Source organism: Lissotriton vulgaris, chromosome 10, assembly GCF_964263255.1.
Source record: "Lissotriton vulgaris chromosome 10, aLisVul1.2, whole genome shotgun sequence".
NCBI classification, from domain to species: Eukaryota; Metazoa; Chordata; class Amphibia; order Caudata; family Salamandridae; genus Lissotriton; species Lissotriton vulgaris.
Window position 1 is genome coordinate 1,044,892,605 of NC_141698.1, and position 21,702 is coordinate 1,044,914,306.

At 46.9% G+C, this 21,702-nt stretch overlaps 1 protein-coding gene across 5 annotated transcripts in view; it reads left to right on the top strand.

Annotated features, from left to right (window-relative positions):
• TCAIM (T cell activation inhibitor, mitochondrial) overlaps positions 1–21,702 on the top strand; it is a 495,335-nt gene that overhangs the window by 15,531 nt on the left and 458,102 nt on the right. The window lies entirely within an intron of this gene.

Sequence of the window (21,702 nt, forward strand, 5' to 3'; positions counted from 1 at the left end):
GATGGGTGTAGTTTGGGCAACTCAATTTTTTGTATAATAACCTGTGTGCATAGATCAAGGAATGTGTTTTCACCTTTAGGTCTATTTTGTGTTCTTTGTGGGTCGGTCCTCGCCCCAATTTTAGACCTAAATATTTGTAAGACTCTTCCTCCTTTATTTGGGTTCCATTTGCATACCATCTAAAGGTCGATTTTTTTGGGGGGTCTACTTAGCGGACCACCTTAGTATTCTCTTTATTCAATTCCAAACTTTCTTGCTCCAGGTAAGTAACAAGGTTATTAATCATTCTTTGAAGCCCTATTGGGGTTTGGCTCAGCACGACAATATCGTCAGCATATTGTAAAAAAGGAATCGGAGTGTTTGCCAGATTCGGTGGATGTCCTTCCCCTACCTGCATATGTTTGACAATATCTGCCATGTAAAGATTAAATAAGCTAGGGACCAGGATTCAGCCTTGTTTTAAGCCGTGTTGCGTGCTGATTTCGGCAGGGATGCTACATCCGTCTCCCAGTTTGACTCTTGCCCAGGTGTCACTGTACAAGCCTATTATTGCCTCCAATAGGTTCTTCGGTAGCCCCCATGATCTTCATTTTTCCCATAATTGATTTGGATTCACCCTGTCAAAAGCTGCTCGCAGATCTATGAAACAAGCAAAGAATCTGGTCTTCTTTGTTTCTGCTTTTTCCTTTAGGAGTGCCAAGGTTGTCAAATTTGTTAATGTGCCTGTCCTTGGCCTGAAACCCGTTTGGAACATGGGAATTATGTTTGTTTCCTCCATCCAATCTTGGAGGTGCAGCAACAAGCATGATCCGTATAATTTCGCCTCCACATCAATCAGCGATATCAGCCTGGAGTTTCCCGGCTCATTATGGTCACCCTGCTTAAAAATCGAATGTATAATATTCCCTTTCCAGGACTTGGGCATTTTGTTTTGACTATAAATCAAGTTAAAAAGTGGTGTTAAATATTCTGCCCAGAACTCAGGGGAGTATTCCAAAGTTAGCAATAACCGCGCGGATTATAATGCACTTAAGAGTATATGGTATAGCGTTATCATGGAAACAGCTAAAGGACTTGGTTCTGAAAGCTGCAGACAGGCTCAGCTCATGCTAGAGCACCATCTCACATAATTCCAAGCACTCTGCCTCTAGGATTGTTAAGGCCTGCCATAGGAGTGACTTATAGGAGTATATGTGTCCATTTTAGGTTTAGATATAGGTATACTATATCTAAAGCAAAGGGTGATTACATCACCTTGCCCCAGCTGATTGATCAGCCAGTTGTGTCAGATTTAAATGGCCAGCCAGGGGTGGCATAATACATGCTGCAGCGCTTGGTAGGCCTTGGGTGCACTTATACCCTGGGTACCTATGGTACACTGTACAAGGACTTACAAGAGTGACCCAATACCAATTAGATATGTACCTAAGGTACATGGAGTCCATTTTAACAGAGAGAGCAGGAAGCCTGGGGTCCTGAATAGCAGGATCCCAGGCCAACTGTCAAAAACCAGCAAAACACTAGGCAAAACGTTGGGGGCAACCATAGTCCGATATCCACCTTCCTACAGGCATGATAAACCGTTTTACCTAAATTAATAAAATGTGGAAAATAGTTCAATAACTGCGCATAATACATGTGCATGGTGCTGACTGGGGCTATTATGTTAAATACCTACTCTACGGATAATCCAACTCAAAACAACAGAAAACTGACTCTGGGCTGCAACACGATCCCTGAGACCGGGGGTGATGGTAGCTGAACTCCAACAGTGCTTTGAGGCCATACTAACACAGTTATGCAAATCTCTATAAACAATATAACATGATACAATTTACCAATATAAAATGGCTTCAAAGTAGGTGCCTCCATGGATGCCTTTTTAATTGTAATAATTCGTAACTTTGCACCTGAGAGTATACATACTTTTACACATAATGGCTTTCTCAAGATAGGCATTTTTTATTAGCAATACATATAGCAAACTTAATACAGTCCTGAAATATGGACATGGAATATGTTGTTATGTGGTGTTTACTCAAGAGTACTTGTGATCTTATCCTTTTTTACAAAATGGTATAAACCACATTATCACATGCTTCCCATTCCTTCAGGATGAATACTTTCTTTTGCACTCTTACTAATAGAATTCATACAGAATAGCCTTATGAGTTGTTTCATCCTCAGTATACACCAAAATATCATCGGGGAAAAGTGTGTTCTTTCATTCAGCGTCTTTGAATAAATTATATATCTCTCTTTAGAAATGGATGGTTGCAGCGGCGGCTCCTCCACAATGGCGAAGGAGTGTTTCCTCACTGGCTCAGAGCCAGCTGCTGAAAAAGAAAACTATATTTTACTATTGTTTTATTATTCAGCTAGTGGCTCAGAGCCAGCGTGTGCTGGGAGGGGCGGGCCGGGCCGGGCCATGGGAGGGAGGAGGAGGAGTTTCAGATGTGCACTTTTAAGTGCCGATGTTAGTTTGGCCGGCTGTCTTATGCTGGCCAATTTGACATGCGCACTTATGTTTCTCTGTCCGGGCTTTATTGCACAGCTGGGTTGGAAAAACAGCACAGATTCCCTGTGCCTGAGCGAGTATTAATGCAGTCCACTCAGGCCAATCCCCACGCTGTTCTCATTTTTGAGAGCAGCACAGGGATTGGATGAAGAGTCCTCAATGGTAGGAACTGAAAGCAGAGGAGCGCGATTCGGCCGGAAGCTCGGTAAGTATTTTACTTTTGTATTGTTTTTTGGGCTAAGCATGCTCCTCCCAATCAAATCGGAGCACCTCTCAACCACAGAACTTACCTTGCTCTACCACTCTAATTTGTCGCTCACCTTGGACTGGCTGGCACCCCTGAAACTAAAAAAACCAAGAAGCACCCCCTCTAGGTCCTGGCTCACCACTGACATCAATGAGGAAAGAAGACACCTCAGAACCGTTGAGAGCTTGGAGGAATAATCCCTCCTCCCTTCATCGTGATCAACTCAAGGCAGCACGCAAAAACTACAACAAGCACATCAAGAACAAAAAGACATCTTTCTTCTGCTCTGCCCTAGACAACGCAAAAAACTGCCCCAATGAACTCTTTAACATCATTAGGAGCCAAACATCCAAACCGTCGACAACCAACATGGTGGCATCAAAAACGCTCTGACAACTTTGCCAGCTTTTTCAACGAAAAAATCACCAAAACAGATCTATCACTCAGCACCTACCCTTCCATCCTCACGGTGACCACGACACTAGCAACAATAAGCTACTCCCCAGTGATCACTCCTACGCTTTTGTCCTCCTTTCGCCCCATCCAGGAGGAAGAGATTATTAAGCTGATAGCCGCCGCTAAACCCTCATCCCAATCCCTAGATCAGCTACCCTCGAGCCTGGCGAAAGACCTGAAGCTTACCCTAGCCCCAATCTGGTGCAAGATCATCAACAGTTCACTGAGCACGGGATTCATTCCTGACTGCCTCAAAGTAGGTCAAGTCACTCCGTTACTTAAAAAAACAGGCCTTGACACAGAGGATATGAACAACTTCAGACTGATATCAAACCTTCCTCTTTTATCCAAAATTCTTGAAAGATGTGTTCTCCCACAGTTAACCCAACACCTAGAGAACATCAAACTACTAGACCCACACCAATCAGGATTCAGAAAGGGATGCAGCACCGAAACCGCAATCCTAAATGTCCTAGACGAACTTCACATGTCACTTGACTCAGACCAATGTAGCCTTCTCATCCTACTTGACCTTTCGGCCGCGTTCGATACAGTTGACCACACCCTGCTCCTCAACGTCCTCCAGGAGAGAGCAGGCATTGAAAGGACAGTACTAAAATGGTTCTCCTCCTTCTTTCACAACCGCACACAAAGAATAAAAATCAACAACTTTGAGTCTGACCCCCTTCCCGTCAGTAGAGGAGTTCCACAAGGGTCAGTACTCTATCCACAACTTTTCAACATCTACATGGAATCCCTCACCACACTGCTAAGGAACTCCTCTATGCGGACGATACACAACTTTATCTGGAAACCACCTCGATCGAAGACATCCTCAGACTAATTGTCACGCTCAAAGAGGTCAAACAGTGGCTCTTAATGAACCACCTCAAACTCAACCAAGAGAAAACAGAAGTTCTCCTCATCTCTAATAGAGACAAAAACCCTCAAATCGAAGAATGGCTCAAAGCCATAGACACCCTCAATGGGGCCCTTGCGCCAACGGACTCTGTGAAATCCCAAGGGATTACCCTCAACCCCAAGCTGGACATGAAAAACACATCTCAAAAGCCGCAAAAAGCGCGTTCCTAAACCTGAAGCTGCTGTACAGAATAAAACCCTTCCTCCCCCAAAAAGATCTTAAACAGGCCACGCAGGCATTGGTGCTTTCCAGAATTGACTATGGAATCGCAGCATTAACCGGATCAGCAAAATCTCATCTAGGTCCCCTGACCACTACCCTCAACGCCGCAGCAAGAATGGTCACAGGAACGAAGAAATTTGAGCACATCTCTCCGGCACTCCGGGAACTGAAGTGTCTTCCTATTGATCAACGAGCCAGCTTCCGCACAGCCTGTCTCACGCATAAAGCCTTGCACACAGGCAAACCTGAATATCTGGCCGCCAAACTCACAAGAGCCGGTTAGTCCAGGAACCTCAGAAGCTCCAACACGCTTCTACGCATCCCACTGAATTCTCGGAAACTCAAAACCGCAAACACATCCTTTGTGGGTAATGCGCCCAAGATTTGGAACTCCATCCCACCTCAGAATGACCACCTCCTTCCCGAAATTCAAGACACTTCTTAAAGCCCTCTTCCTAGAGCGCATCCGGTCGTAAAGAGTAATCCAGAAAGGACTTTGGGAAGTATTACTAACTCCACTTCTTGAAACCCCTCCACCTGGAGATATGTTCCGCAACTGTTTACATATTGCCCTTGAGTTGGTATACTGAAGGTTATTTTTATTTTTTTTTGCTTCTTTTTTCTTCTCTGCTCTCGCTTTCCGTACATAACTTGTTTGCTCATAATTGTACATGCTGTGAGACGCTCTGATACCCTCGGGTCCAGCTGGCGCTATACAAAACTTCAATAAATAAAAAATTATTAACCCCACATGCTTCCCCTCAGCCCGCCACCTCTACTCTCCCTGCCGGTATTTATCTGTGTCAGCTGCCACTGGATAGTTGATAAAGTGAAGCCAAAAGACATCCTCTTGTATTGGAATATGCTAGAAGTGTGATAGAATGTGTAAAATGTTTAGGCTCAGAACATAATTACATTTATTTCATAAATTTAGTAGAAACACTGCCAAACCCTCCTACATGCTCACTAGTTTTCTGGTTTTGGGAACCGGCTCTAAATCAACAAAGTTAGCATTTAATTCTCTAAGGTTGCTACATTGACAAAAAGTTACACCCTCTTTTCGGGCCAGATCCACTAGCAGAATCCATTCAGATTTATCTATATCTTTGATAATACCATCTTTACATAGGCTTATTGGTAGTCCTTATAACATGTATTTATTAGGTTGAGCATCTTTCTTAGTTTCCTCTAACCTTGTAATTTTCACAACTATTAATCAATTACACAAGGAAATTATTGCATGACATTACACTTTAAATCTGGTACCACCAAAACATGTTCATGTGTTATGTGTATTTGTATTGCACACAACTGACCCAGGAGGGTATCCCAGTGTTGAAGCAGGCACTATATGGGCTGAGTCAGGGCAAGACGAAGAGACAGGTCTTCAGTTTCTTGTAGAGTTCTTGAATTGAGGAGGTGGCTCGGATGTGCAGATGCCAGGCTTTAGGAGCAAGATAGGAGAAGGCACAACTACAGTATCTGGTTCTGCATATGCAGGCGGTGTGTGTGAGTAGGAATCCGGCTGAGCAGAAGTGTCTGGTATTTTTTTTAAAGTTTATGAGGTTGTCGAGGGACATGGGGCCAATGTTGCGTAAGGCTTTGTAGGTGTGCGTGAGTCCTTTGAACAGTGATTGTTTGTGCATTGGAAGTCAGTATACCTCTTTGAGGTGTGGGGTGATGTGAGTGTAGGGTGGGAGGTTGAGTGTGAGCATGGTGACTTGAGGTTTGTGTGGTCTGTAGTCTTCTGGTCAGTTGATCTCTGATTCCAGCATAGAGTGCATTGCTGTAATCCAGTTTCCTTGTGATGATGGCTCAGGTGACGGTTCTGCAAGTATAGAGAGGTGGATTTATTTTAAGATCTTCTTGAGCATCTTGAGTGTGTGGAAGTCGGAGACGGCACTTGGCCGGTCATGGGGAGTTGATTGTCGTTTACTACTCCGAGGTTCTTTGCATGGGTCGTTGGAAGTGAAATAGGACAGATTCTTTGTCGAAGATTACTACTTCCGTCTTGTCTGTGTTGAGCATGAGCATTCAAAAAAGTGATGGATTGAACGCTTGAATTAATCGTAGTCACTGGAAATTATTTGGGGTCACATCCCAGTCCACCGTTATTTTGCACACCATGCCACCTCAATTTGGAGCCTGCCATATACAAATCCGTCTTGACCCTGCTCAGTGGGAACAATCCAGCCTGAACTGCCAGGCCAGTTCCTCCCTGAAGTCCCTGAAGCGGAACACAAGCTTCACCCCGAGGGGGCAGGGTGTGCAAAATAACAACGGACTGGGATGCGGCACGAGTAATTACCAGTGGCTGAGTTTAATTCAAGATTTCCATCCATCACTTTTTTGTATACTTTAGTGTGTCAGTCTGTGTGGGATGGGTATGAACAGCTGTAGGTCCAGTGTCACTGGAGTTAAGCTATATCAGGCTGTTGAGCCGTAGCTAGGGCAAAACCAGTGCTGGGTTGCTGGTGTTCTCGTTCAGGGAGTACCTGGCCTGGAAGTTCGGGCTGGACTGTTCCCTTGGAGTCGGCTCAGTACAGTTGTTTGTTATGGATGAGGTGGGAGACAGTGTTGATGGCTGCAGAAAGACTCAGTATGATGAGGGCCACGGTAAAATCTGTGTCCATAACCATCTGGATGTCATCTGTGGTGGCAATGAGGGCAGTCTCTGTACTGTGGTTGGACCTGAATCTGGATTTAGCGGTCGTTGAGGAGGTGGTTGTCAGTGAGGTGGGTGGCTAGGCGTTTGCTTATCATCTTTTCCATGACTGTTGCCTGGCAGGATAGCAGGAAGATAAGCCGGTAGATGGCTAGTGTCTTTGGATCTGCTGAGAGTTTCTTGAGGGGGAAATGGGGTACTGTGGGTTGTTTCCAACCATCTGGGTATTTTTTTTTTAACACACTTTATTATCGACTGTAACAGGAGCAGGAGAAAAATACAGATCAATGATAAAAATCGCCAGTCATTTTCGCTTTTCCTCCCCAATCTCAGATCGGTCAATTGCAGCAAATTACAATCATTGTACCTGTACAGCGCAACTCAACCACAATCTGCATACACTGCATATCTTAGCTGCCCCCCAACAATTTGTAATCTCTGCGTTTGTGTCATCTGCCCATCTAGCTCTCAAAGCCTCGAGCGGGATCGCTGCATGTGTCCTTATCCCAGTATAGAGCCAATGGACCAAGTGCCCTCCCGGTCCCATGTAGTATAATAGGTGCACTAGTTCATGTTGCGTGGGTTTAATTCGTTGTTGTGCCGAGGTGGTCCTAATAAAGTGTGCTACCATTGCATGTAGCAGATATAAGCGAGGTGGAGCGCCCGTGATCTGCAGGAATGTATCATGATCTAGGAGCGTCTCATCCCCAAAGAAAGAGCCAACAGTCTCTATCCCGCTATCCGTCCAATCCTGGAGTCTAGTTCGTGTGAGCCTGCCCTGTGGCGTGGGTATTCCCAACAATGGGATATTCGCTGCATATGTTCCAACCATCTGGGTAGGTTGCTGTGATGATTGTGTCATTCAGGATTGGGTTGATGGCAGGGGTTCTACTGTGCTTCAGAGTGTATGAACTGCATGGTTGTTGTGATTTCTTTAGTGTTATTGGTCGGCCAGGTGGTTAGGGTGGTCCTCTGGGTGTTGGTTGAGGTAGACAGGAGGATCTCTAAGAGTGGAATGGTCTGGTTGGTGCTCGAAGTTTTTGTAAGTCCTGTTGATCTTGTTGCTGTAGAATGGGGACAGCTGGGTGCAGAGGTCCTGAGAGAGCGTTATGCTGGTGGAACTTGCTGCCAGAGAAGTGAAATCTTGGCACTGTTGGTGCTGCGTTTGATCCAGTCAGTGAGCGCGGAGCATTTGGTGTCCCTGATTTGCTGATGTTAGCACCTGAGCAGAGGATAATTAGGTGAGGGCGAACTTTTAGATGCTCTTGCCGGTGTTGTTCTGACTTTGTTTCCATCTGCATTCAAGTTGCTTGCGGTGGTGCTTGGTGAGCCTAAGCTCTTTTGTGTAATGGCTTGCATGTGGTCTGGTTCTTGTGGCTTTGAGAGTAGCTAGGGTATCTGCGCAGGCGGTTATCCAGGTATTGAAGTTGGAGACGGATTCGGAGAGGTTGTTGTTGTGTCGAGGTTGGTGGTGTAGGAGTTTGGTAGACCAGTTTGCTACTGAGATTTTGTTCCAATCCTGTTGTGAAGATTTGGTGATGGCGTTTCTTCGGTGGTCTGGGATGGGAATGCTGAAGTTGATAAGTGTGTGTTTGTGGCTTGTCTACTGTGATGTTGATGAAGCTGTTGAAAATGGGGTCCAGTAGGTGTACAGTGGTGTGTGTGGGGCCTTCTACTCACAGGATGAGTCCAAGCTAGTCCAACTTGAGGTTGGAAGTGATGGGATCGGTGATGTCCTCCAGGTGGTAGTTGAGATCATCAAGGAGGATGAAGTCACTGGAATCAAGGATCATGGGGCGACAAAGTCTGCAATGCTACTACCAGAGTTGGCACATGATCTGGGAGGGCAGTAGACAATGGTGTGCCTCAGGGTGTAGATGGCGATGATGAGGAGTTTGAAAGTCAAGTGTTTTATCTTGCTGATGGTACTTTCCAAGGTGGGGGAGCATTGGATGGAATCTTTGAAGATGATAGTGATTTTGCCTTTGGGTCTTGTTCTTTCCTGTCTTGCGATATTGTATCCGGGGAGTATTGGGTGGCGATGACTGGAGCTGACGAGGGAGTCAGCCAGGTTTCGATTAGGAAGAGCAGGTCTGGTGAGAGGTGTTTAGCAGATCCCAAATTTCTGTGGCATGTTTAGTGTGCGATTGGGCTGTATGCAGGACCAGGAGGGCTGTGGTATAGTAGGGGTCAGGTGTGTGTTGAGTGTGTGAGGTGCGTAGGGGAAGTGTGTGGGTGAGGGAGGGTGCATGTGAAATTGCAGGTGGCGCAGGAGAACGCATCTTTAGTGTTGGGTGATAATGCGCGGAAGCAGCCCTAGAAGATGGGTCCGGGGTTCAGGGCATGGAGGTTCGCAGCGAAGTAGCAATGCGGTTTGAGTGGTTTAAGGATCAGAGGTCTGCCCAACACAGAGGCGGACAAGATCGCTTTATATGCCGACGATGTTCTGCTCTTCTTGGCTGAACCCGCCTTGTCGGGACCACACTGCCTTCAGATCCAGCAGTCATTCGGGCAAGCATCCGGTCTCCCGCTGAACCTGGGGAAGTCGGTACTGGTCCCACTGCACCTATCCAGGGACTGTTAGAATTGGCAGTCCACCATACCACTTCAGCGCCAATCGTTCAAATATTTGGGGATATGGGTCAATCTCCTTCCTGAACTGGGCTGGTACCTCAACGTCACCCCATTGGTGAAGAGGGCTAAAGCGGATCTTCAGAAGTGGAAGACGCTGCCTCTGAATCCCCTGGGGAGGGTCGCCTTGTTCAAAATGATGATTCTCCTCAGATTCCTTTACGTCCTCCAGAACGCCCCCTTCTGCTTTCCTAGGGCCTGGTTTCTAGCCACCAAATATCCCGGGGGGTGGGGGGGGGGGACATTTTGGCCTTGACCCTATGTCAGATCCCCTCCTTTGACGGGGGTATGGGGATGACACACCTCTATATCCTAGTTATCCATGATTGGTTCAACGGGGGTTGGTCCGACCCTGCTTACCGACTCGAGCTGAGCGAACTGAGTCTACCCAAAATCCAATCACTTATGTACGGGCGGTCCATTCCATCTCAACTACCGGATGCAACGCGCTACGTGCTGTTGGCCTAGCGGGCCTCATTGCGTCACATTCACTAGACGCGCAAGCTGACCCAATGTACACCCCTCTGGCAGGCTACTTGGCTCGAGGGGTTAGTGGGCTGCAAGGTTTTAAATTGTGGGACCTCATTGGTAATCTCACAATTTGGGGATGTGTGGGCTAGCAGCCACATACGTTCATTTCAAGACCTCCAGACCCGTTACTTCCTCCACCCATCCCAATTCTACAAATACTTGCAGCTGAGGCATGCCCACCACACTCATATCACAGACGATACTAGGCTCCCCGAGTATAGCCCTCATGAGGCACAGACTATGCTGGGTGACTTAGGCAGAGGGGGTATTTAACGCATTTACCAAACTTTGCTCAACAACACCCCCACTACACTGGACAAGTTAAGAGACCAATCGGAAAAATGGGTGCGTCCCCTTGATGAGGAAGACTTTCGCAATGCCCTCATGGCGCCCAAGATGGTCACCGGGTCTGCCAAACTCTGGTTGATCCAACTATACTAATTGCACGCTGCATATCTCACCCCCTTGCGCCTTCACCGGGCATGCTTGTGCCCAGATGCATCCTGTGCGAGGTGTGGCTATGCCCAAGCCGACTTTTTCCATTTGGTCTGGTCATGCCTCCGCTAGGCACGATTTTGGGAAGATATCGAGGAGGAGCTCACAGAAGTCCTGGGTTGGGTGGTCCCCCATGATCCACGTCACTCCCTATTGGGGATCACAGATGGACTGGATGGGTCCTGAAATGAAAAATTATTTTTTAACACAGCCATGATTGTAGCCAAACGTGATATAGCGGCAGTGTGGAAATGTCTGGACCCACCTTGCCCTGAGAAGTGGCGGAGGGGGGTAGACTGGCGTGCGACCCTAGAAAAAACCCTGTATGCGGCACAAGGATGTCCCAAGAAGTACCGTAGGGTGTGGGGAAAATGGCTGGGTACTGTGGAATAATCAAAGTACTCTATTTAGTTACTGTATCTGTGTATACCTTCAGAGATCGGGACTCATGAGATGTTATGCTCCTGTAAATGGTAATGATTCATCAATTTCCGTGTCTAATGCTGATTTGATGTTTGCTTTTCAAAACAATAAAATTGATAATCAAAAAAAAGGGCCAGAGGTTCTGGTGCTGGGCGGGGGCGGACAGGTGCAGACGGGCTTTCCTTTGGCGTATATTTGCACCAGATGCCCACCCACTGAGCAAGTCCGCTGCATGTCCGTGCTGCTGCATCCATTAAGTGAAAACAGTTTTGGAGAGAAACCAGTGATATCACTTCTTATGCAGATGGATATTGGGAAATCGCACAATCCTAGCTTTATCTGATGCGTCCTTTGTTTGATGCGTCCTTTTTTTTATATAGCGTGTACTCGACCCTAAGCTATTGGAGCGCTTTACATGAGTACAAGTTACCTTACATAAGGACACATTCATTTTTTGGAGGCAGGGGAGAGGAAGTGATTTGCTCAGATTCACAGGATTTTGAGCTGACGCCAAGACTCTAATCTGGTTCCCCAGTCCCAAAGTCGGCAGCTCTGGTTGTTATGCCACAACCTTTCCCCAAAATATTTGCTATGACTATTGAGTTTCTGCTTTTGAATTGTAGCTATGTCATAAAACATACCAGTAAGTTGAAATTACGTCTATTAAATGCCTCCAGACTGACACCAGGGGAACGCATTTGTTTAATTTTATGCTTGCACCGTTTACCAATAGTTCTTAGAAATAGTATATTGAGATTTCTATTGCTTACTGCTGAATAATGACAGGACAAATGAGAACCTTTTGTTCGCTGGTAATTCTTTGACAGCATCACATGATGCACTGCTTCACCATTCCTCTGAAATGTACATCCGTTCACTTTTGCAGTTTTTACTGTGGTCATCATCCGTGTCAATAATCTGATTTTAAACACTCAAAAGGTGACGGGAGGAGTGCATGTAATGTGTCTGACCACTGGCAGTCGCTCAGGTAGCATTGCAGCCCATCGCTCTTTTGCCCACCACACCACCTCCAAATAGACTCAGCCATATCAAATCAGTCTTGATTGAAATCGGAACAGTCTAGCCGAAACTGCCAGGCTTGGTCCTCCATGAAACTAAAGACAAGCAAACCACGAACAAGAAGACTAGTGCGATGGGTTGGGATGCTACCCTGAGCCTTTGCCCGTAGTCAGACAAGTTGCAAGCATTCCTCCTGTCCCCTTTTGTGTGTTTCATGTACCGCCTTAAGTGACAAGGGTATGCACAGATGTAGGTCTAATGCTCACTGTGCCACTGGAACCAAGCTACACCTGAAGAGCCCAATCAGGGTGAAACTTATGGCTGGGTTCAAACTGAGGTGGCTTGGTGGGCAATCAATCAATCAATGCATTTATATAGCGCACTACTCACCCGGAGGGTCTCAAGGCGCTAGGGGAGGGGGTCCGCTACTGCTCGAACAACCAGGTCTTGAGCTGCTTCCTGAAGGCGAGGTGGTCCTGGGTCAGGTGGAGGTGGGTCGGGAGGGAGTTCCAAGTCTTGGCGGCCAGGTAGGAGAAGGATCTTCCCCCTGTGGTGGCTCTTCGGATGCGGGGGACGGCGGCGAGGGCGTGGCCGGTCGATCGAAGCTGGCGTTTGGGAGCGTAGAAGTTGAGGCGGCTGTTGAGGGATCCTGGGCCTTGGTTGTGTAGGGCTTTGTGTGCGTGGGTGAGGAGCCGGAAGGTGATTCTCTTGTTGACCGGGAGTCAGTGCAGGTCTTTCAGGTGTCCGGAGATGTGACTGCGACGGGGGATGTCCAGGATGAGTCGTGCTGAGGCGTTCTGGATCCGCTGGAGTCTCTTCTGGAGTTTGGCGGTGGTTCCGGCGTAGAGGGAGTTGCCGTAGTCCAGACTGCTGGTGACGAGGGCCTGGGTGACCGTCTTCCTGGTCTCGGTGGAGATCCATCGGAAGATCTTACGTAGCATGCGTAGGATGTTGAAGCATGACGAGGAGACGGCGTTGACTTGTCTGGTCATGGAGAGGGAGGAGTCCAGGATGAAGCCCAGGTTGCGTGCGTGGTCTGTTGGTTTGGGTGCGCTGCCTAGGGCGGGGGGCCACCAGGAGTCGTCCCAGGCAGAGGGTGAAGATCCCAGGATGAGGACTTCCGTCTTGTCCGAGTTCAGTTTCAGGCGGCTGTTCATCATCCACTTGGCTACGTCTATCATCCCTTCGTGTAGGTTGGCTCTGGCAGTGGCGGGGTCGTTGGTGATGGAGAGGATCAGCTGGGTGTCATCGGCGTAGGAGATGATGTTGAGGTTGTGCTGGCGTGTGATGGCTGCGAGGGGGCTCATGTAGACGTTGAAGAGGGTTGGACTGAGCGAGGAGCCTTGAGGAACGCCGCAGATGACTTCGGTGGCCTCCGATCTGAACGGGGGGAGGCAGACTCTGTGTCCTTCCGGCGAGGAAGGAGATGATCCACTCCAGTGCCTTCTCCTGGATTCCGACGTTGCTGAGGCGCTGCACTAGGGTGCGGTGGCAGACAGTGTCGAAGGCCGCGGAGAGGTCTAGGAGGATGAGGGCCGCTGTTTCTCCGTTGTCGAGCAGGGCTCGGATGTCATCGGTGGCTGCGATCAGGGCGGTCTCGGTGCTGTGGCTGGCCCGGAAGCCAGACTGCGAGAGGTCGAGGGATCCGTTCGAAGGCGGCCAGCTGCTTGTTGACGGTCTTCTCGATGACTTTTGCAGGAAACGGGAGCAGTGAAATGGGGCGGTAGTTCTTGAGGTTGGTGGGGTCGGCTGATGGCTTCTTTAGTAGAGCGCTGAGTTTGGCATGCTTCCAGCTCTCCGGGAAGATGGCGGTGTTGAAGGAGGTGTTGATGATGTCCCGCAGGTGGGGTGCGATGACAGCGTCGGCCTTGTTGAAGACGTGGTGAGGGCAGGGGTCGGTCGGAGATCCGGAGTGGATGGTGTTCATCGTGCGGACGGTGTCTTCAGTCCTGATCGGGGTCCAGGCGCGGAGGGTGGTGGTGGGGGGCGGGGGTTCGGTCGTGGCGTGCGTCGGTTGAGTGCTGAAGCTGTTGTGTATGTCCACGATCTTGTTGTGGAAGTAGGAGGCGAGGGAGTTGCAGAGGTCTTGTGAAGGGGTGATGTCGTTGTTTCCGGCGTTGGGGTTGGAGAGCTCTTTAACGATGTTGAAGAGTTCCTTGCTGTTGTGTGCGTTGTTGTCCAGTCGGACAAAAGAGGGTTGGGTTAGAATGCTACCCCGAGCGATCGCCAGAGGTCAGACAAATTGCAAGCATCCTCCCATCACCGTTTGCGTGTTCAAAGTAATTTGATATTTTAATTTTGGCATACATCTCTGCCTCATACAGTCCAATGGCAGGATAACCTTGAAAGGGTACAGTATGAAAACCACTGCCACGCCCGTAGCCTATCCTGTGCATTGCACTCATTTTCACTTGCATGCCACTCGATGTGCCTTCTTTGGTAACAGCCCCGCACACCTCCTCTTTTCTTCTTTTTATAGTTTTGCCTCAGTTTGGCAACTGCTCCCCAGATGTTGTAGTTGGCATTACAAGAAATTGAGATGGTGACTCGCACACCGGTTTTAACAAGTTCATCATGGTTTATTCTCTTATGGAGCTATCCTGGTGATCGCTTCATCCAAAAAGCGCAAGACATGTAAATCGAAACGGAGCACTGATATACAAAGTACTATCAGTTCCAGGATGCATCACGTTGTACAGGTTGGGTAACCTTCCTCGTAAACCCATTAATCCACAGACCACTTTTTATGTTCCATATTTAACACAGTTTATTGTTCGTTTGTCGATATGTTCAAACCAAGGTGATTTCAATTTTCAAATGCGTGCATAATGCCCAATCGCCTTTAATACAGCATGTAAAATCCCTTGCTCCAAGGAAATGTGATAATGTTTAACCCAATGCATTTCAAGCCTTTCTGGCCCTTCGTCAGGGGTTTCTATCTGTAAAGTTAAAATCAAATATATTGCCATTAGCATCTTAAACTTGTATTCACGTATCAATTAAAGTTATCAGGCGGTTTTTCGTGCCCCGTTGTATGTCATGTTGTACCTCCCATAACCAGCGTTTTCCCGCTATAAGCAAAAATTCCGTCTACATGAGTTACTTAGATGTTTTCATACATTATGCCCTCTATACTTCTAGCTTTACAATAAACGGTCTATACTGCCGATATGCGGCCGATAAACATGTGGTATATTGACGTACCTTTCTTCGCTAGTCAACTACGAACATAACGCTCTGAATCTTCTCCCCCACTTCCTGTTCAGGTCCTTCTCTAGTTTCGTCTCTAGTTTTTAACATCTTAATCCCGCCCACATTATTCACATTTTGTTGACCGCGTCATTCCTCACAGGGTTGAAACCTGCCCATCTACCAAATGTTCCTCGCCTCATTGTATCCCTACAAACTCACGTCATACCATGATCCAACCACCTTCGGTCACCACTCTTTGCCCCGCCCTACCCTCTAATGTTTTAACGCTACTCTGTTTACGCAATAGATGTTTACTCGGCACAAACTAATAGATATACAAAATATTTAAACAAAATCAAATGAGTGAAACATTTCAAGATGCATCATTATATCCAGTGTTGCAATATACAGATTTCAAAGTGTATGTAATTAAAGTTCATGCGTTTTCATCATTCTTCGAAATTCCACTTTTTTGCGGGTGCTGAGTCAAGTAGGATGACTGTTCATACAAGAAATTGAGATGGTGACTCGCACACCGGTTTTAACAAGTTCATCATGGTTTATTCTCTTATGGAGCTATCCAGGCATTACTTCATTTGAAGATGGGGCTCCCATCGTCCACAATCTCCCGTGAAATCTGTCGCTGTTAAGTATAGAATGAACTGATCCCTCTCCATTTCATTTTCAAACCTACATTGTTTGCTAAAGCACTTAATGCTGCCAGCAGCTCATCAACACATTCAGAGTCGCCTTCCAGTGGTGTGAACTTACCCCTGTCTCTCTCGCCCCTTGAAGGGCTCCTGTCCTAGGCACGTTTGACGTTGCCTGTCCTTCAGACCCTAAACAATGCACCTTAGTAACATTTTTCCCGTTCACAAGAAAAGTCAAACACATTTAGAAAGTCTTCGTTTCGCTTTTCGTGTGGCAGAGACGGGTCTCCTTTGCACTGCGAAACCTATGTGGCGCATCCGGGAGCCACATTCAAACATAGAATGATGAATTCAGTGCATCAAATCCAGGGGGCGTTTGTGGAAGTCCGGAGGGAGGAGCATTCGCTGTTGAATAACTCACAGTTCCATATGTGTAACTTGAGAAGATGAACAGTAGGTAAATCTGCTTTGTGCAATAACAATGGGTCCATGGGCGTCCGCAGAAATTTTTCCAGGGGGGGGGCAAGCCTGGCAAATGAAGAGGCGTGGCTAATGTTAATCAATAGGGGCGGGGCTAAAATGGCAGACAATCAGGATCGGGTAATACTCAGGCCAAGCTGAGAAAAACAAGCATTGGCATATGAGTCTGTGTATGTTTTAGTGGGATCTGAAATCTGGGCTATGCTGCAACCTCAATTTTTGACTTGGGAGTATAATTTTTATTTATAAAGTTTTATATAGCGCTAACAAGAACCCAAAGGTTATCAGAGCGCTTTACAAAAGGTTATCAGAGCGCATTATGGGTCCAAATGAAAAGAGAAGAAACGAGAAGAATTGAGCCATTTTCACTGAAGTCGATCGTGCTTTAGATCGCAGGCAGAATGAGTGTGTGTGTGTGTGTGTGTGTGCTGCGTGTGCCCCACCTGAAGGATGCAAGTCACAGAAGCAGCAGTAATCGGTACAATGACACCAGAGTGAGAGAGTCACAGGATGGAAGAGCGCGGCGGGGATTGAAACAGACAGGTACAGTACTTGGCTAGCACGCACTCCAACGCCCAAAGTAAAACTGTGTGTACACTGACCTCTTGCGAAGCTGCAGACAGGTTAAAAGGAGTGACATGCGCATACCGTCACGACATTGTCGTGGTATCACCAGGGCTTTAAGTGGCACCTTTGTCAATATTATATACAAGCCATAGTTGCTTCTTATTTATCCTATGCAACTAACAACGGTTGATAAAACCACTGTTCCTGACTTCTTGTAGATATTGTTACTTGTATCATATATCTGGATGCAATGACAGAAGCAGCAAAGTACAAGTCTGGCGGCACACCATGCTAAGCACAGATTTTTAGCTACGTGTTTTATGTCACGCCCCTAATTACATTGGCCACGCCCCTTTGAGAGACCCCTCCCAGTTTTTTCATCCCACTTAAAGGCCTGGTGGTGGGTTAATGTGGGAGGCTGAGGCCATGTTCAGTCCTGACTTCCGTGTAACACATCATAACGGGTCCTGGCTTTGCGTCGAGTGTCTAAAATATTAAATTCATGTTTTCCTTTTTGTTGTGTGAATGAGTAAGGACCGTCTCTTCTGACAAAGAACATTGCACTATGCCTGCTCCAAATGCCACCTTTGACTTAAAATATGGGTTGAATTACTTAGCCAGAGCTAAGCACCTTTATTCAGCTAAACGCAATTTCGACAGTTCAGTTAAGTCTGCAAATTCTGCATTTTAACACACTTCTGGGGGATTCATGTTTGTTCCCACTGCATTATCTTGAACATTCACCTTGTTCTTCCCTGAAAGCAGGGCACAAGTCATTACGATGCAGCGGTATCGCCTTTGCCAAAGTTAGAGCTATTGGCATTGTAAATGACAACATTTTTATTTATGTGTTGGTTTTGAAAACAGATAAATAAATGGCATTGTTATTTACAATGCCAATAGCTCAATCTTTCGCAAATGCCCCACACACAGAGCCCCACACACACAGAGCCACACACACAGCCACACACTAAACACAGACCCACACACAAACACACAGACCCACACACAAACACACAGGCCCACACACAGAGCCCCACAGAGCCCCCCACACACAGAACCCCCCACACACAGAGCCCCCCACACACACAGACCCACACACACAGAGCCCCACACACACACAGCCCCCCCCCCCACACACACACACACGCAGAGCCCCCCCACACAGACACACACCCAGACACACACACACACACACAGAGCCACACACACAGAGCCACACACAAACATTCACACAGAGCCACACACACACACACACACACACACACACACACACACTCAGAGCCCAACACACACACAGGCATGTGGGCTGTCATGTTCTCGAGGGCCTGCCGTGCCCCGAGTGCCCACGCCGCCCGGCCTCCATGCCCAGCTCTGCCTGCAGGCCGCGGCTAGCCAAGGTGGCTGTATCACAGGTCACACTGCGCACGGGATGCTGTGCCTCGCTCCAGCCTCTTTGTTTGCTGGGAAGGCCTGCTCCTCGAGGCAGCTGAACGGGTCACAACCCAGCTGCGCCTCCAGCCAACTATGCAGCATGTGCCGTGTCCTTCAACCTCTTCCTGCGCTCAGTAGCCCTAACCACAGTGCTTGCAGAAAACAAGGTGTGACACTGGCCATGCTCTGTGCCTAATGCCCCTAATGTCTGTTCTCACCTCAAAAGATTCCTATGGAAATTTCAAGAGAAAATACTATTTTGTCAGTGCTGCTTATTTTATTACAGAGTTTATATAGCGCAAATTTGATCCGAAGGTATCGAGTATCAGAGCGCTTTACACAAACTCCAGTTGCGTTTATGAGGACACATTAATTTTTGTTAGGCAAGGGGAGGTTGCGTGATTTGCCCAGAATCCCAGAAAAATTCCGGCCTCAGGAGAAGGCTACTTGCCGCACTAGTCACAACTTGCATTACGCCAGAAAAAGTGACCAGTCATGCAAGTTCAAGCTTGTATCTACTTTGGTGTGCTCCACAGCCAAGTCAATGGTAGCAAAATGCTATATTAATGTACTTCTGCTGTTGCCACATATGGACATTCATCTATCACTTACACACCCAACCGTTGACTGACCAATTTATCACATATCTCCCTATTGGCAGGTGTTCACCCACGCTCTACAGACCCAGAGTTCTGAACTCTCTGGTGTATTTTGAGATGTGTAGTGATATTTGTCCCATTGTAAAATCAGGATTCCAAGATCTAGACTGCAAAATACAGACCTGGATTTGATAAGCTACTGGCGCATGGACATGGGAAAGGGGAGCTCTGGGGAATGTAGTTGTAGTCTTGAGGATCCTCATGGTTTGTAATGTACCCCCTTCAGCGTATCAGTGGATGTTAATTTACCTCGCGTGTTGAAACTGAATTTAAGAAATTACATACTTTTTTAAAGACATTTTTAGATCAGATCCACTAATTATTAACTATGTGATTTCAAGATTATGCTCATATTCCAAAGTGTACGCCGTGAGTCTACCCGCATAGATGCCGGTCTCTTGTATGTCATGGTTTTAGAATACTATCATTTTAGAAGTTTCTTTTGACATTTTGCGATACTTACATTGTGTGGGGTTTTATACTTTTTATTGCAATCCTTGATTAAAACAATACGCTTTATACCTCCCGAGTCTCATTCTTTACAATGTAAATTTGTTCATGGAGATATTCTTGTTCTGGGACAGATTTTTGTGAATGCACCTCCCTGTGTTATCACACGTGCAGAACAGGAATCCTCCTGAGCAAAGTAACAACGAGAAGATTCGGTTACCAGTGCATTCTGGGAAGCGTAGTTTAGTTTGCATTAAATGCGTTAGTAAGACCAACATATGATTTGTGAAATAAAAAACGTCCATATCACTTTGAGTGTATCGCCCACGCCCACAGTCAACTCTACTGTAAACTGTCAAAATATATCTCTCTCTGTCCCAAAGGTCAATACTGGCACATACACTTCGCCTTGCTGTCATGCACATAGTCCAGGTTCATGACACCTACGCTCTTACCTTTAGTTTCTTGGGTGCAACTCCTCACAATGCTATCTGTTTACTTCAGCCGCAGATTCAGTTGAGCCCTGCGGCCAGCAGAGAGGTGCAGATAGAATATAGAACGTCATATAATTATTCCTAATCCATCCCTCCAAGACTTTGGTTGGGAGCGTGTAACTTCTGCAAGAGTAATGTTTATTATATTACTAACCCCGTTTCTGAAATAGTTTGGCAAAAATTAAAAGTACTCTAAATTCTGTAAACTAGGGTAGAAATTTTCTAACGCAGCAGAAATGTTCTGACTTGCGAAAGCACACGGGCTGCTTGGCCCGAGGGTGCAGCTGAAGGAACAAGCGCTCGCCATGACACAGCCTTTGTCTGTAAGCCCCGTCCTTTTCAGACTGGGCAACCGGACTTTCTGCTGGCATAAAAGGTTCTTTATCTTCTTTATGGGGATATCTGGACCCTTAAAGAAGATAAGAAACCTTTTTCTTCAGCAGTAAGTCAAGGAACCCAATCTGAAAAGGACGGGGCTTAAAGAGAAAGAAGAACGTCACTAGGACCTCTTCTCCACTGGCTCGCCACCTTTTAGGAGGCCAGCCAATGGAGTAGAGGGGCGGGGCTTAACCTCGCTAGTGATATTCTCTCTATCATTAAATCTCGCCAGTGAGATTGCGCATGTGCCTGCGCCAGCCGAGACCTAAAAAAGAAGTGGGGGGACTAACCTAGTTAATCAGTATGCAAGGGGCATCGCAGCGCATGGCATGTGACATCACGGTGCGTGACATTACAGGAACTGGCATCACAAGAAGTAATATCAGATCTTAAGCCCTCACATATATGTTTAGCAGGTGTTTCATGAGTACATTTGAGAACTTTTCGAGTATACTTGCAAACCCTCCTGATTTAGGCAGAAGATTCAAACTTTTGTACGCTACATATAAAACAATGTTACCTTTTGTCAGCATTAAGCTTTTTCTAGCCATAGTGCTTTTAAAGAAATAGTGATATTTAAATTATTACAAGGCCTCCTCAAGGGTAAGAAGTGTATATAAATACAATTTATTTTGTGCAAATACTGGGAAAGACCAACACATATGACGGTCTAACAGTGCATGCAAATCTCCTAAACAGAGCCTGAACGAAGTGAAAAGCTGCCTTTCTTAAGTATGTGTGAAGTGCTAACAAGGTGTGAGCCTTTGTTTCCCCTCTGCTGCATTTGCATCAGGTGTGAGGCGCCTTACTGCTGTCAGCCAGGAAACTCCAACAAAAGGAGGCTTGAAGACCCTTGAGACTCGGCCTTTGTTATGGCCGAGTATCCCAGCAGGAATCAGAAATAAGAGAGCCCCGTCCCCACCTGCACGTTGTTGTGATTGAAAGCAGACAACAACGCGCAGGCGCTGCTGAAAGTGTCCCGGTGTTTGGAAATTACACCAGGACGAATTCAGCATCTTTTTTAGTGGGGCCCAACTTCTTGGCAGGGTGGACGGCATCCACCCTGTGAAAGAAGTGGGAGGACGCTGTCCACCCGCGTGGACCCCCGACTCGAGCCCTACCTGAAAGCTTCTCTTTACATTCTGAATTTGCACATATTTTGCTAGACATTTGCAAACCGATATACAAGGCACTCAGTGCTCCTCTGTAGTGATATGCTGTTTTAATGCTTCTGCGAAGTTTGGATGATTTAGTCATAATCCACAGCA